This window comes from Castor canadensis, chromosome 11 (genome assembly GCF_047511655.1).
Source record: "Castor canadensis chromosome 11, mCasCan1.hap1v2, whole genome shotgun sequence".
Classification (NCBI taxonomy): Eukaryota; Metazoa; Chordata; class Mammalia; order Rodentia; family Castoridae; genus Castor; species Castor canadensis.
The window spans coordinates 2,162,129-2,179,611 of NC_133396.1; the positions used below are offsets into that span (position 1 = coordinate 2,162,129).

General features: G+C 44.0%; 1 protein-coding gene across 3 annotated transcripts in view; it reads right to left on the reverse strand.

The window, feature by feature from the left end:
- The window catches only part of Rptor (regulatory associated protein of MTOR complex 1), a 351,661-nt gene that overhangs the window by 192,480 nt on the left and 141,698 nt on the right, over window positions 1-17,483 (reverse strand). The window contains exon 1 of one of the 3 annotated variants that reach the window (XM_074044926.1): window positions 9,012-9,113. The exons of the other annotated variants lie outside the window; for them this stretch is intronic. The gene's annotated coding sequence lies outside the window, so the exon portion shown is untranslated. Of the gene's footprint in view, window positions 1-9,011; window positions 9,114-17,483 lie in introns of those variants that run through there. 3 annotated transcript variants of the gene reach the window in all.

The following is a 17,483-nucleotide window of genomic DNA, read 5'->3' on the forward strand; positions in this document are numbered from 1 at the left end:
ACTCTTAAAGAAACAAATCAATAAGTACAATAAGAAAAACACCTGCCAATCACAGGCAATTTTAGAAAAAAAGCAGGCACTGCAGAAGTGACAGAGAATTTACACTTAGAAAGTGTGTGTATAAACTTTTGTTGCCAACAGCAGCAAAAATAAACAGGTAAAAGATACTGACAGGCACTGTACAGAAGAAATAGGAATGGTCAACAATCAGGATGAGAGCCAAGCTTCCGTTTGATCAGGAAAATGCAAACTATAGTGAGGATGAGTCTCAATCTCTCTCTCTCTCTCTCTCTCCCTGCCGCCTTCCTTCCCTCCTCTCCCTCTCTTTCTCTCCCCTCTTTCCTCTCTCCCTTCAGCAAACTGAAAAGAAAGATGTACAGAGGGCACTCATGAATGCTGGTGGCAGTGGAAATGGAAATTAGTGAAGCTTTTTTAGAAGATAATCTGCAGTGCTGATATTTAAAATGTCCATTCATTTCAACTACTCCTAGGTGTCCGTCCTATAGAAATACTGGTATCATGCACAGAGACAGGGACATATGGCCAAGGACATACAGCACTGTTACCAGTAAAAAACAAAAAACTGTGAACCGCCTACATGTCACTGTGGCAGAGGACGCTGATCTGGTGCCTGTCTTTTCCCTCTTCCTTACCAAGGGGAGTCTTAGGTAAACACAGCCCAGTTTCCTTTGAGCTAAATCTGTCCTCATGAACAAATTCTGGCCAACAGAACATGACCAGAAGTGAAGTATACAAATCAGAAGTACTGCCCTCAACACCCATCCTGCTGGGATGCAGACATGGCGAACAGTCTCTAACCACACATAAGACAACAGCCAAGGGATGGCAGAGCTGGGAGAAGGAAGGAACCTGGGCTCCAAATGGCCCACAGGAGCTACCGTATGGAAACAAATAAAAATTTCACTTTACATTTTAAAACTCAGAAAATAGAATGGCTTGACCTGCAGCCTGTCCTGGATACTAACAGAGCCCATATGAAAAAATTCAAAGGCATGCTGGACATGGTGGTACAAGCCTATATATCCTGCCTTGTGGAGAGTGGAGGCAGGAGAATCTCTTGAGATCAGGAGTTCAAGGCCAGCCTGGGCAACAGAGAAAGACCCCCATCTCCAAAAACAAAAAAGAATCAATAGGTGAAGTAGGGTCCATACATCCACTTTGTAGAGCACTGTGCCCCATTATAGACAGAGGTTATATTTGTAAGAAATTACACAGGAAGATGTCAGGGACTTATTCTGACTTTTTGAATGTAAATCTCAAAACATCACAGATTATACGGCTCCATTTTGTGTGAAGGAAAAGAAGAGCTGTGTGTGTGAAGTGCCATGTCCCTGCCACCTGAGCACCACATTACACCTCACCAAAACACACGATCCTGTGTGCTGATGAACAGACAGATTGCATGAATGGTGCTGAGAATGAATGGAAAATTGTCATGGCTGTGTTCTTGGGGAGGTCAAGGTGTGGGGGGGCATGTCACAGCTACTTCTTTAATGCCTCTGCTCCATAGGAGTCTTTACAGTAGAAATCACTTCTACTAAAAAACAGGGGGTGCATAGGCTGCTGGGATGGAGGAAAAGAGCATGTCAGGCCTCTGCTCTCTCCTAGTCTGCAAAGCACAGGGTCACACAGTGCCTGCTTTAGCAGACACCACTTTTGATGGTTTCCCCTGAACTGAGCCAGCAGGATACACTTAGAGGTCTTCCTAGGTAGATAACAAAGGAACCCTTTAATTGTGAAGCACCCCTATATCAAATCGGCCTATTTTATACACTGAAAACACCATGTTCTGTTTCTGTACCTTCCATGACATTCCTTGCCTGGGGCCAAATCTGAATACTGCCTGCCTGGTCCTGACCAGCAACAGTGCCATCTGTATGACTGCCTGTGACATGAGAGACACTCATCTTTACTGCCTTTCATGTGCAAGTTCATAGGTCCCACAGGCAGCAAAGAAGCTTAAAATAAAGTAAGTCTACTTTTTTACATTTGCTAAAATCAAATGTATAAATTTCTGAAGTACAAAGTTAATTAATGGGATTCATTAAACTAAGTACTGATATATTAGGAAAGCCATCAATGACATTCCCTTCCCTCCTCTGTGACCCAAGTGGATCTCACTGCCTAGTCTAGTCCCACCTGGGACAGGAGCTTCCTCCATTTGCTGGGACCCTCTGCTCTTGGTGTTGTGACTTTAGTTATGATGATCTTTCATCCCATGCATCGATTGGTATGTCTCCCATGGGCTTTGCCCACTCCATACCAGAACCACTTACCACATACACATTCTCTCACAGACAGACAGACAGACAGACACACACACACATACACTCAAGGATGATAATCAAAAACATCTCCAGATGGCACCAGATGTCCTTGAGGGAAAAACCTCTCTGATAACTACAGCCTTAGAAGAGACAATCTGATCTAAAACATTAGCTGTATCTATCATGTCTGTAAGACAACAACAGTTCAGAAGTCTGAATCCTTTAGAGATTATAAAATTGGTGCTATCAAACTGCAGTGAGGAAATGAACTTTGAGAGCGAATTCTTATTAGGACAGGAGCACACGGATCTCACTGCCCATCCTGGAAAGGTCCTGGCCTTGCAAACCAGCAAAGAGCAGCTGCAATTGTGGCCTTGACACTGTGGACGAGCTCCCAGAGGCCAAAGCCAGCATGGAAACCACATCCACAGCCCAACTGTCCCTCTGTCCCTGGACTGTTCCTACAGCATGCAGGCAACACTGAGCCAGCAGGCCTGAGCATTCCCAGCAATTGGTGCACAGCACCCAAAACTAAAAGCACAGAGATTCCAGAATCAAAGTGTTTCTCTCTCCTTTCTCTAGAGAAAAACACATTCAAGGTCATGTTTTCATTTCAAACAAAGAAACAGAAATGGGTTTTAGATAATTTATTCATTAAAATCCACTTTATCTGTCAGGTTATACCCAACATCAGAAAAAGGAGGGAAAAGTTCACTTGCTTCATTGGTCTGTCACCACCATCTGTCAACCACAAGGACAGTCGTAGCTGGGAAAGGCCAGCCATAACAGTGAGCACGTGAGGACACTTCCTCCTCCTGAGGCCAGGCCAGCCGTGGGCAGGGCCAGCTGCTCTGTAAACCAAGCGGCCCACACTGCCACTGCTCATGGATTTCTGATGGAAGAGTGAAGCCTGAGTTCTGGCTTAAGTTGAATGTGAAAGTTGTATCCTTTAAACTACAGAGCAGAACGGGGTGTGGTTCAGAGACAAAATGCTTGCCTAGCATGTGCACGGCCCTGGGTACCATTCCCAGAGCTGCAAAAACCAAAACTACACAGCAGCTGGCACAGAGCACATGCTCCACACTTCTGGTTCTGCCAAAATCATGGGCACACGAGGGGCACATCTGTTACCATCAAGCCATCCTGCAGGAAGGACCGAGGGACACTGCAGTGAACAAGGTACAGAGAATCTGACTTTGCAAAGCCTACATCCATAGGTGAAACAGTCAGCCTCCCAAGCTGTGCCTGCTCAAGCAGACCTGAACACACAGGGGTGAAGCAGCTCTGACCCTGATAGAGAGGCACCACCAGCCTAGCTTAAGGGCTGACCACACAAATGCAATGGACCTGCAAATTCCTAGAACCATTGCTGCTGGGATGGGAAAACCCACAACATGCCTGTGAACATTTAAGATGCCAAAAAAGATACCATCAGCTGATGATATGGGGCTCCACATGGCTTAGCCAAGCTTGATCTGGTATTGCATTTACCTCACCATCCTGCTCCACACAAGTGTTTCTAGTACCTACTAATCACAGCAGTTATGTTTTCCTCAACATAACAAAGTATCAAGTATGTCCGTGGTGGTTGATGTGAGGAAGGACGTGTGGCCATGTCCCTGGTTTTTCCTGGCTGTCAGGACATGACCTGGCTTCTGACTTAAGACATATCCAGACAGAGGCCAACTCCCACACTTGTGATCCTCCTTCTCCCTCTCTTCCTCCTTCTTTCTGCCTTCTCTCACTCCCTCCTCCTTCAGTTCTGCATCTCAAAGAAAGCTGTGTGCCTCAGGTTTGCCAAATCAAGGGCTCTCCCCTGGCCCTGGCTTCACTTTCACATATCTTCCCAGTCACTGGTTTACACTCTTTGTTAGTCAGTCTCTCTGGCCCTCTTCTATGTACAAACACAAGTTACCTCCTCCTATTCTTATCCCTGTTCCCCTTCAAGTCATCACCTAATAACCTCCTTGAATCATACAATTTCTTTTTTTTTTTAATTACAAAAATCACATTACAGAGAAAACTAGAAAGAACATAAGTTATTCAAGAAGATCACCAGACTGGGTTCAGTGGCTCATGCCTATAACCCTAGCTACTCTGGCGGCAGAGATCAGAAGAATCTCAGTTCAAGGTCACCCTGGGCAAAAAGTTTGCAAGACCCCATTTCAACCATTAAAGGAGACACAGTGTGTGCAAATCCTCCAAGTATTTGCCCCAATTGATTACAAAGGAGAAACAGTAACTTTGCATAGAGAAACCAATGCACCACTCTGGGCAAACAATTAGCAGCTATTAACATGCAAAGCTAATTAAATTCATGCTCCTGCTCCTTCCTTCCTTCCTTGTTATTCTTCCCAAAACTTCTAAGCACAATACAATCATGAGAACCTATAAGACAAACCCAACCTGAGGGGTGTTCTACAAACTACCTGAGTAGGACTCTTCAAGGCACCACAGTCATGAAAGACCTGTCACAAACTGGGGAAGAGAAGAGGAGGGACAACCCATAACAGTAGGGTCCTAGTGGGATCTCAGGACAGAAGGGGATGTTGTGGTAAAACTAGTGAAATCGAGTGATCTGAAGTGTGGCCAGTGGAACTGGGATGATGTCACATCGTAGGTTTGATGGCTGTGTGGAGGCCATGCATGATACCCAAGGAGCCAGTGAAGGCTTGGGTCCTCTGTGCTGCATTTGCAACTCTCATGCGACTAAAATTATTTCAAATGGAAAGTGTAAAGAAAATTTTAATTTACTTTCTATCTGAAAATAGAAATTACCAAAAATAACATAAATCACTGAATACTGTATCTGACGGCCCCTGCTACGTCCCTTTCCCATATGACATCTGTGACACACCTGCCCTCAAGTGTGTGCCCCTCCCTGGGCCCCTGCTGCTCCCAACAGTTCCTCCACCCCACCCCCTTCTTCAAGAACCTCCACCCCAGTGATCAGAGAAGCCCACTCTGTTTGACTCCACGTGTTTTACCTGGCAATCAAGGAAGGTGCCCACACTGACACCTCACCTCTAGAGACGCCAGAGTACATTAACTCAACTGCCCTCTGGCACCCAAAATTTAAAATTTAAGAAAAGAAAAACTAAAGCTTGTTAATTTTCTCCTCTTAACTTGATAATGACATCATGTTACAACACAGCAAAAACATGCAAAGCTAATTAAATGAATTACATCATCTACACAGCACAACACTATCGATGTACCCATTTTACAGATAAGGAACTCAAGGATCAGAAAGGCCTAGCAATTCTCTCAAAGTCATGTAGATATTGATGTCAAGTGACTCTACTCAGATCTGTCAGAATACAGAGGTACATTTGCCTTTAATGAACTCAACAAACTTCTATGAATACACCCATCACCTTCCTTCTTACTGTCCCATACCTGGCTGGTTACCAGCTCCAGATGATTCCTCCTGTGGTCACTTATTTGTTCTACAATGAGCACTGTGCTCAGAGCAGTGTGACAAAGTCCTGGTCATTCTGGGAGCTCACAGGTCCACTGCAGAATAGAGGCCAGTGGAACCCAGGGCAGGCAGGGTAAGGTATGACTAGGGACACAGAGGGATAAGGACTCCTGGGACCATGCACAGGCCTGGTGGGGAGAGAAGATGTGTTGCAGAGTCTTGAGGAGGTTGGGAGAGAGCTTCAAAGGCTCCTCCTGCTCTGAGATCTGCATGTCAAGACAAACCATCATGGTACTTCCCACCGGTTCCCATGCTCCTTGGACTTTCTGAACTCACTGGGTAGTCCCTTTTTTATTCTTCACTTTATGTTTTAAAGTAAATTTTTAATTGACACATTGTAATTGCACACATGTATGGGGCATAGTGTGACATTTCTGATGCTTGCATACACTGAGGAAGGACCAGATTGGGAAGCCAGCGTACCCATCACACAGACATTCATCCTCTCTGTGCTGGGAACACCAAAAGTCCCTCCGCAGGCTTTTTGGGATGGACGATTAATTACAGCAGCCACAGATACCCTAACGTGCCACAGAACATTAGCAGTCATCTCTCCAATGGCTCCTGGTCCCTGATAACCACCATCCCTCCCCACCTCCGTGGTGCTACCCTCTACTTTAGAACAAGATCAACCTTTGAACTTCCACCCTTAAGGAAGCGCGTGGCTTGTCCTCCTGTTTGACTTATTTCGTGTGACACAATGACCTCCAGTTCCACCAGGTTGCAGTAACTGACAGAATTTTAATCTCCGAGCAATCCCTTCTGTGAACTTTCACATGCTTACGTATCTGATGCTGCACACAAAGACCTCTACCTCTTTCTAACTGTGACCCACTTATTGGTCAATCTAATGAAGATGTCCAACCCCACCTGCACAGCACACCACTGAGACCCAGTTTCCTAACTCAGATGGGCTGGGCAGCTCTGAAAGGCACAATAATAACACCGTAAGAGTGCTGCTGGGCATGGTGGCTCATGCTTGTAATCCCAGCTATTTAGGAGGTAGAGATCAGGAGACTGCAGTTCAAGGTCAACCAGGACAAAAAGTTATCGAGATTCCCATCCCAATCAATGAGCTGGGTATAGTGATTCATATCTATAATCTCAGCTACTTGGGAGGCAACTCTTGATCCAAACTAGCTCTGGTAAAAACTTGAGGCCCTACCTGAAAAAATAACTAAAAGGCAAAAAAAAAAAAAAACCGATTAGGGAGGGGTTCAAGTGGTAAAGTACCTTCCTAGCAAGCAGGAGGCCGAGTTCAAACCCCAATTCCTCAAGCCAAGGGTTCTAAAGCACTTGCAAGACAGACGGTCCCCAACTTGTGAGAGTTACAATTTGGAGCTCTTCCACAAAACAAGATAAAAGAACTTGCAAAAAGTAATAGTGCTGTCGGAACTCTGTGCTGAGCCCGCATGGAGTGGGCATGGAGGGCAACCCCCGCAAGGCACATGAGCACGAGCGGCACTGGACATGACTGAGGCTGGCACCGGACAGTCACAAAAGTCTCCTAGGTTCTGTAGGCTGCGCGGTAAGATTGAGAACAATGCGACTCATCCTGGAAAGCATGACTGCCAACACATCCACAGGAAGGACAAGACTTTCTCTAAGGACACAGCTTTGGGTGTCTAAGGAAAACACCGCCCTGACGTCAAAGTGGCTGCCAGCAGACACCCAGACCCACCTCTCCCCTGGGTGCAAGTTGACTGTTTCAGTGGTCTATGGAATTCTTCGACAAAGCAAATGCAGGGGTTCCAGGGGACCTGGGCTGGAGTTCAGCTCAACTGATGACCCACTGACAGTCACACGGGAGCCCCTGCTTGGGCACAGCAAAACTGTCACCAGCACCATAACCACGAGGGCTTTTCAACCTGACACAAACCACATGCATTTCTTCTATCTTTCTTCCCATGTCTTCTTTGATCCATGTTTTAGCACAAAAATGTTTTAGGGGTGGGGAGAGATACTAGAAACAACCCTAATACCCACCAACAAGAGAACAGATATTTCCAAGTGGAATACTAACCTGACAGTAAATTAATTAGGCATTGTACAGCAACGTGGATCAATTTTAGAAGCATGGAAGCTGAATTTTAAAAGTTACATGTACTTAACATTTGTATTAAGCTCATCAACAGGCAAAAGTAGCCAGAAGTGGTTGCTCACACCTGTAATCCCAGCACTTGGGAGGCTGAGGCAGGAGGATCATCAGCTCAAGGCTAGTCTGGGCTATGACACTCTGCCTTAATTAAAACAAAAACAAACAAACAAACAAACAAAACCCACAGCTAGGTGGGGAGGCTCAGCCTATAATCCTAACTACTCAGGAAGTGGAGACCAGGAAGACTGAGGTCCCAGGCCATCCTGGGCGAACAGCTAGAGAGACTCTCCTCTCAATCAGTGCTGGGTTTGGTGGCACACGCCTGTTATCCCAGGTACACGGGGAGGCACAAATAGAAGGGTCACGGTCTAGGTCGGCCTGGACATAAGGTAATGCAGAAGCTCAAAAGTAACAAATGCAAAAAGGGCAGGCAGTAGGCTCAAGTGGGACGGCAGCAGCCCAGCAAGCACAGGATGCCGAGTTCAACCCCAGCACTGTGAAAGAAAAACAGACAGACAGAAAGCAAAACTAACCAGCACATGCCAAAGCTGCTCTCTAAAAGCACAAAATTAAGGACTGGGGTTTCAACAGAGCAGTTTATCTAAAGATTAGGACTGTGGATAGGTGTAGATCCCTTTAAATTCTCCAGTCCTAAAGATGAGTAGTGGGTTCACAGGTTTACCAGGCTCGTAACTGGAAGGCTGTGAATCTGGACCGTCCCCCAGAGGTTGATATCCCAAAGGCTTTCTCCTCAGGATGGCACTATGGGGAGGTGATGAGGTCTAGAGGAAGGCCTTAGGTCATCAGGCTGCACCCTCCAGGGGGATACAAAGCCCAGGTCTCCTTTCTTTCATTCCTGGCCATGCAGTCAACAGGCCTCCTCGGCCACACAGTGCTGACATGCAGTGCTGCATTACCACAGGCCCAAAGCAACAGGGCTGATGAATCGTGGAAAAAAATTTCCAAAACTGTGAGCCAAAATAAACCATTTCTCTTTTAAGCAGATTACATTAGGATCTGTTACAGTGACAGAAAACTAATTAGCACAGAAACTTACATGTACTGTATATATCCTTTTGTGTACACTGTGCCCACATGAGGACACCTATGTAAATTAAACAAACACAGCTGGGCCTGTGCATACCTTGCAGGCTGCAGCCACTCTCAGGGAACCAAAAGAACAGCTGAGAAACACCAACACTTCTGTTCACTCAGTGTTTATTTCTAGTTGGATACTGAGTAATTCCTACAACAATAAATGCAATAGTAAGCAAATTGTGAAGTAAGTATGCATAATTACAACACTTAATGAATCCTATCATTACAGCAACTAAATACCTGACTCGTGAATGATCGACATCCGAACCTACACACTGGCTTCCTGCCTCAGAAGCTGAAGCACAGTGTGCGTTCAGACAGCTGTCCCACTAGTCCTCACCATGCTACATACCAGAGGGCTGGTCACAGCTAAGAGTTGTGCCAAGACAAGTTCTCATCTTAAACAGCAAAATGAACTCCACACTGAGTGGTTACACAACCCATTCAGCAGGGACTTGGGAATATGTTACAGTTCCATGAGACAGGGTGGCTATACCCACAAACATAATTTGGAATGGAAAAAGCAAGCTGCCTAAGATACACACAGTGATTCTGTTCATAAAAAATTTTAAATGATGCATGTGATTGTTTAGAGTTACAGATCTACACGTGACAAGACCCAGGTGTGATTAGGATAATAACCCCCAATTCCGGCTAGCAACTATCACTGGAGTAAAGGGCAAGAGTCAGAGCCCCAGGGGCAGCAGATGGGTCAACTCTACTTGTAATGCTGCAGTCCTTAATTTGGATAGGTACGGATGAATGTAAAACGGCTAACAGTAAAACAATAATAAAATTTTAGAAGAATATATATTTTTAAAAATAATTTTTTACATGAAATCTAAGTACTTCACAAAATACAAAATCCACATGGAAAGTTACTGATAAATCTGATTACATAAAGTTGTAAACTTCTGTAGTACAAAAAACAAAGTTAAATGACAAACAGGAGGAAATTAGTGATGCATGCTGCAGACTGGAATACAGGCAGCTATTACAGATCAGTTACAAACCTACAGGCCACTTAAAGCAGTGAGACAGGATAGGAACAGAGTTTAAAGACTAAGCATTAGCAGTCACACAGAATGTGAAATGGTTTGACTCAGAAGCAAAGAAACAATAAAGGGTGCCCTTTCAGCAGGGTATGGTGGCACATGCTACTCAGGAGGCATGACAAGTAGGAGGATCATGGTCCAAGGCTGGCCTGGGCAAACATCAAAAAGGGCAGGGATCATGGCTCAAGTGGCAGGTGCAAGCCCTGAGTTCAAACTTCAGCACTACTTAAAAAAAAAAGTGTAGGACCTGAGTTCAAGTCTCAGCACTGTCAAAAAAAGTACAGGTCCTGAGTTCAAACCTCAGAACTGCCCAAAAAAATGCCATTTTCATCTATTAGAGGAAATTATGAAGTTAAAAATACTGAATACTAGAGAAGGGTAGAAACACATCTAATCATAAACTATACTAGTGCCAGTGTACACTGACACAGCCCTCACCAGGTACATGGCTTTGATCCCACAACTCTACTTATAGGAATAAACTCACTTCCATAGCTGCACTAAAAAAAAGGTATGCGGGGCTATGGAGTGGTTCAAGTGATAGAGCACTTGCCTAGCAAGTGTGAGGCCCTAAGTTCAAACCCCAGCACCACCAAATAAATACAAGCTTTTTAAAAAGGTGTGTAAAGACAAACATTGAGATTATTAACACACTATTTGCAAAAGCAAAAAAATTGAAAACAACCTAAGTAGTTACTACCGGGCTGAACAGATCACGTCAGAATACAGAAAAGAATGTAAAAGAATACAGAAAGAAAAAGAATACAGGGGAATGGAATTCAGAATACTGCAGAGCACTACTCAGGGAACGCTATCCATGCGTCTATCCATCCATGAGTTACCCACGCACCTAGCTATCTATTATCTATCTGTATCAATCAATCAATCAATCAATCTATCTATCTATCTATCATCTAGCTATCTATACATCCATCATCTACCTGTATCAATCTATCTATCATCTATCTACCTATCACCTAGCTATCTATCTATATCAATCAATCTATCTATCAATCATCTATCTATCTGTCATCTATCTATCTATGTATCATCTATCTACCATTTAAGGCTGAGGTATAGCTCAGTGGTGGAATGCTTGCCTTGCCTGGCAAGGCCCTCAGTTCCATCCAGCACTGTACAAATAAAAAATCAATTTCTCTCTCCCTCTGTAATAAAGTTTCTGAAAGGATATGTAAGACATGACAGAAATGATTACAAGGGAGTAGGACAGGTGTTCTAAAGGAAGAAGAATTTTTATTGTTCATTTTACACCTTTCTGTATCATTTGAAAAAATAATAAAATTTATAATAAAAGACTTGAACATTAATTAAAAGAAAATCTTGCTAAGAGTCTCTCATCTTCAAATATTTAAAACAAAGAATGCAATTTCAATCCCTTCATTTGCGACGTCAAAGCTTCCTGCCAGCAGCAAAGACCACCTGCAAGGCAAAGGGAAGGCGGCTGAACCTCTGCCCTTGGGCTTAATAAAAACCTCAAATATAATTAAGACACCATACTGGATAATAACAGGGCTATGTTCTTTCCCGGTTGGCAGTAACACTCCAGCAGTAATTCCCTTCTGCCTCTCTCCAGTCTGTAAATAAGTAACAAAGTGAAATTGGCTATGCTCCTCACAGCTGGCCTTCCCAATGGATTAACCAACACGCTCAATCCTCCTCCCCAAGTGCCTTTCACATGCCCAAGTGGCCACCAAAACAAGCCCAGGCCCCTTCTAGATGCTTCCTGCATTACTGCTGCTGCTCACTCCTTCCCAGCAGGGCAGCAGAAGCTGACAAGTGGGCCGCGGAGCAAAGGTGGCATCGGATGCTGCCGCACCAGGTGAGTGAAGCACAGATGATGGGGAAGGGATGATTCTTGCTACTTCTTGTCTACCCTTTGACCTTACCAGATCTTCCACCCTCTGTGCCCACTTCCACTTCTGCAATGTTCAGGAACCTCAGTAGCTATAGCCATGCCAACTGTGAGGTTTATCAGAGGCTGCTTTTGTGTTGCTGTGTGTTTTTACCCTTGGATAACAAGGCTCTGGAATCTACATAGCCTGCTCCCCAGTATCACCAGGGTTGGAGGGGACCACTCCCTGTCACCAGAACCCGAGGCACTCTCAAGTACCACCTTGTCTGTCTGGAACTTCCCTCCCATTCAATGTCGACTAAAAGGCCACCTCTTACCTCATCACATCCCTCTCTCTACCCTTCCTGTCTACCTGTCACTGCTTCCTCCCCTGCCTGCAAAACTGGAGACAAGAGCCGGAGAGTCTCCAAAAGTTCTTCCTACTGCAGGAGCCTGGGAGGCCCCATACCGAGACACTGCATCTCCCATTGCACTGTCTCAAGTCCCCAGCCTAGCCCAGCAGGTCCCTTTTCCTTGAAGGCATAAGAAAAAGGCCCCACTCAAGACCACAGAGGCAGGAACAACCTTGCCAGTAACCTGAGGCAGAGGCCAGCTTGGGAACTGGGGCTCTCTAATAAGAGTTGAAAACATAGGACATCAAAGAGCGACATCAGTTAAGATATGGACAAAGGTTTTATACCATTCAGCACGAAGCAAAGCATAATTTTTAAAGTATCCTTTAAGGATTTTTTTCTTTTCTTTTTTTTCTTTCTTTTTTTTTTTGTGGTATTGGGATTTGAACTCATGGTATCACACTTGCTAGGCACTCTACCACTTAAGCCACATCTCCAGCCCTTTTTGCTCTGGTTATTTTAGAGAGATAAGCATCTCACTTTTTGCCCAGAGTGGTCTGGTCCATGATCCTCCCAATCTCAGTCTCTTATATAGTTTGGGATGACAGGTACATGACAATGAACCCCCGGCTACTGGTTGAGATGGGGTCTAGGGAACTATTTGCCCAACCTGGCCTCAACCGGGATCCTCCTGATCTCAGCCTCCCAAGCACCAAGGAGCTTGGAGCCCTCACCACCTGGTTCCCTTTAAGCTTTTATAAAGAAAGACTGGAGTCTTCCAGCACATATCCCAAAGAAAGGGAATTTGACCAATGGCCTTCTACTACTGTGAGCAAGCACAAAATGCTGGAAATCTGCAGAAACAATTGGACAAGTTCACAATAAAATCAATGACTTTTTTTTTCTTGGGCCCTTCTGCATTTTCAATATGAATAAAGTAATAATTTTAACAAAAAACAAATGTAGCCTGACATTAATATTGCTTTTTAAAAATCACAAATATTGTGGGAGGGAGGAGGGTGAATGGAGGAGATGAAGGTGAGGGAATATGGTTGATGGGCTTCATAAATATATATGAAATAGAACAATGAAACCTCTTGCAATTGCTTTAAGTGAGGTGGGGAGGGGCTGGGGTGGAGATGTGGGGGCGATCTAAGCACTGTACAATGTAAGGCTATCCAGAATTGGCACAATGAATCCCCCCTCAAACAATAAATATATGCAAATAAAAATGAAAAAAAGAGACTGGATGAAAAAAAACTTAAATCACAAGTATATTTTTTGAACTGCACATTTAAAAAATTTATAAGTTGTCTTTCAACAGAAACAGTAATTAGCTGTACACTACACTAGAATAAGAGGTATCTATTTGATAGTGATGCTATGTAAAAAAAATTCTATTGATTAAATAATATTTAGAAAGACTCACAGAGTGCACAGTTATTCAGCTATGATAAAGAGAAGGCAGAGGCAGTAACAAAACAATACAAAAATCTTCAGCAGTAAGGACTCAGGGCCTGGTGTCCACTTGTGGCTATGCTCCTTAGGCTGCTGACAGCCACGTTTGGTTTGCAAGCACCACTTCATGGTTGCTACTGAATGCTGCAAGTCCAGAGACGTGGCGCAGGAGAGACAGAAACCTCCGTTCTCCTCTGCGAACAGTGAATGAGAAAATGCCCACACCTCGGGAGGCTGGTGACAAATCCAGATGAGACCACAGTTCCTGTCTGGGAGTTAAAAGGAAGCTTGCATCCATAAGGTGCTTGACAGGAACCAGCCTTTGAGAGGATGTTGTTTTAATACAGCTGAGAATCTGATTCACACTCCAAACTCTGGCAGAAGATGTACTTAGAATATCTCAGAAATAGGGAGTTGCTTCTTTAAAACTGGACTGCTTTCCCTGGAAAAATCAAGTGCTTTTCCTGCCAAGGACCAAACTCTTTTGAATACTGGGTATTAATTACACCTTCCCTTCTGCCTGAGGGCTTCCCCTCCTCAGTCTTCCTCCATGCTTTTCCTCCCTGCCTGTTTTCTGCTATGATACAAAGCCAGAGACTCGGTAATTTCTGAAGGAAAGGAATTTACTTCTCACAGTTGCAGAGGCAGGAGTTCAAGAGTAGAGCGCTGGCACCTGGTGAGGCCTACTTACCATAGCATCACATGATGAGACAGCAGCGTGGCAAGTGTGGGTCTCTGTTCCTCTTCTTTTTAAAAAATTATTTTTATTATCATATAATTGTTGTACATTATTTCATTTATAAAAGATCTTACAATATATCGTAGTTGAATTCACAACCCCCCGATCCCCTGTTCCTCTTCTTACAAAACCACTAATGCCACCATGGCCAACCATCTTCATGACATCATCTAACCTTAATTATCTTCCAACGGCCCCAAATATCATCAGCATATGAATTTAGGGATGAGGTTTCCAACACATAAATTTGATTGACACATTCAGACCACAGTCCCATCACCTCCCCAAATGCCATTTGATCTCCAGATTTCACTCAGTCTATCCTGCTTCCTTCAGCTCCAGTCACTGTACAGGGCCCCCTCAACAGCTCTTCTGTCCCCACTTCTCACAACTCTATGCTCACAGCCCCCAGGGCCTACACACCACCTGTGCATGAGTGCCCCCAAGCCCCGTCTTCCTGTTGCTCTCTCCTGGTCACAGCCCCTGTCTCCCTCTGCCTCTGCCTCTTCCTGCAGTTCACCACAAAGCCTGCCCACTCGTCAACTAAATACTCAAGTTTACCCTGCTGGCTGGATTCAGTGTAACATCATTTGTCCTTTGGACACAAAACTACCTAGTTGGTTTTTCTCTTCCTGGTCTCCCCACCCATATCTATCCCACATATAGCAGTAGAAGGAGTCATCTAAGACACCACTTGGCACATTCCTTGCCCCAAGAGTCTGTGAGGCAATGTCTGCCTTAGCCCTGGCACCCTGTCTTGCCTTTTTTTAATGCCTGGCTTAGACTCCAGGCTCTCACAGCTCCAAGTTCCTATTGATTCCATAGTACATGGTATTTTTTCGATTATACAGTCTCCTCTATGATCTCCCTCAAGAGTGCTTCACTGTATTCTCTTCCTGAAGACTCAGCCTGCAGGCACCCCTCCTTCAGGAGACCTCTGGGGACCTCACTGCCCACCACTGCTGACCCAGACCCAGCTTCTCCCTCGACAGTCCATCTGTGTCCTCTGCATCGCCCCTACTTTATTATGATGCAGTCATCAGTCTTTCCTTTCACCTAGCTCATAACCTGTAGCTAGCATGAAATAGTTTTTGCTTTTCATCTGTGCTCCCCATGACAGTCCTTTTTTTATCCCCTAGTTAATGACCAGAAGCCATCAAACCCTGTGTGAGACAGAAGCTTTCATCTCTGAAGACATTTCTGGCAGAGGGTGGGGCCAAGATATAAATAACAGAATGACCACCCAAGGACAAAAAATTATCTTGAACCAAAATGAAAACCCACATAAAACTGCAGCTCTGTGTCCTGTAAATCAAGGAAAGGGAAGAAGGTGGGGAAGCAGCTCACTGCTCCTGGATGAGGCGGCACCAGCTTTTACACAGACAGGAAAGCCACCCAGCATCATGCCTGAGTGCACATGAAAATCAGAAACCGCCTCTATCCTGATGGACTTTAGAGCAGAGAACAAATGTATTGAGTGGGAAAACCCCTCTCTCAGAGAAGTCTACAGGGTCTAAAAGCTAACTGGGAGTATTCAAGGAGTGGATTAATGCTTTTCCCCCATAAACATTCTGCTGCATGAATTCTTAATGGCTACAGTTGCCAGAGCTAATTGCTTGTAAAACAGACAGGGGAGTGCAGGGGAAGAGAGAAAGAAGGAGGAAGAAAGATGTGCTTAAGTCCTGAACTTGGCTTTCTCCTGAGGCCCAGTAAAGAACCAGGGGCAGGTAAGTGATGATTTATAAAGAGAAAAGCATATAGCTAAAACTAGTAAGCTTGAGGGCTTTTAGATATTAACCTTTTTTTTCTCCCTACACTGTATTATTTATAACCACACTTGCTTTATTCTGATAGGTGAAGTAGGTTTTAAGGTAAATGGCCCTAGCAATAGGACTGCATAGTACTATTGTGGTGTTTATAATTATCTAGCTATACCAGCCTGTCTCTGGTGGCATATCAAATGAAAACAGAAAATCTATGAAAGGGTGAAGTAACAGGATAACACAGTGAAAACTAAGAAAGACCTAGGCATTAGAGACAAACCTGCTTTATTTACGGCCTTAGCACAGATTCGACAAGCACTGATTGGACATTTGACATGCCCTGAGATGCTTGGTCTTAAATACCCAGGATTTAGCAATTGGAGCTCACATTTGAATGGAGAGCCAGAGATAAAACACAACTACTACATGAAAGTTACAGAGAAAAATCAGCAACACTGGGAGGATTAAAGAGAGAGGCAGCATGGTGGTACATGTGGAGATCAGGAGGCATTTGGCTGATAAAATGACACTGAGAAGTACTCAGGCCTCCAAACCCAACCACTGAGGGACAAAGACTGAGCATCTGCTGGGGTCACAAAAAACCTGGGATCACAATTTTAAGAGCTGGGAATATAGCCATGAGTAAAAGAAAAAGGGCCAGCACACAGCGAGTAAGTCCTGCAATGTCCTTGGTGAGAAAGTTTTTACCTTTGAACTGTGTTTTCTTGACTGATATACAGAGCTAATCTGATTTTCTGTTTCACTTTGGGTCAGTTTTGGTAAGCTATATTTTTAAAGGCATCTGTCCATAAGTATTTTAAATTTACCTGTGTGGAATTAGTTAATATCCTCCTACCTTTTTAGTATCTAGAGGGTCTGTGATGATGCCCTTCTATGTCTTTTCTCTCCCTGGCTTGACCTATTCACCTGGAGATTTGTCAACAAGGTTAGTTGTCTCTATTCCTTATTCCCTATAGTATTTATTTCTGCTCTTTATTATTTTTCTCCTTTCTACTTTCTTTGAGTATAATTTGCTCATCATTTTCTGTTCTAAAGGTAGAAAATTAGATTTCAGTTTTAAAGCTTTTTTAATGTAATGTTTTAAAGCTATCCATTTCTATGTAAGCACTGTTTTAACTGTACCATACAAATTTTCATATCATGTTTGGTTTTAATTATTTTTATTTTTCCTTGTGATTTATTCTTTGACTCATGTGCTATTTCATTTCCAAATATATGGGGCCTTTATAGATATTCCAGGGTTTTAAATTTTGTAGAGAATATATCCTATGATTTCG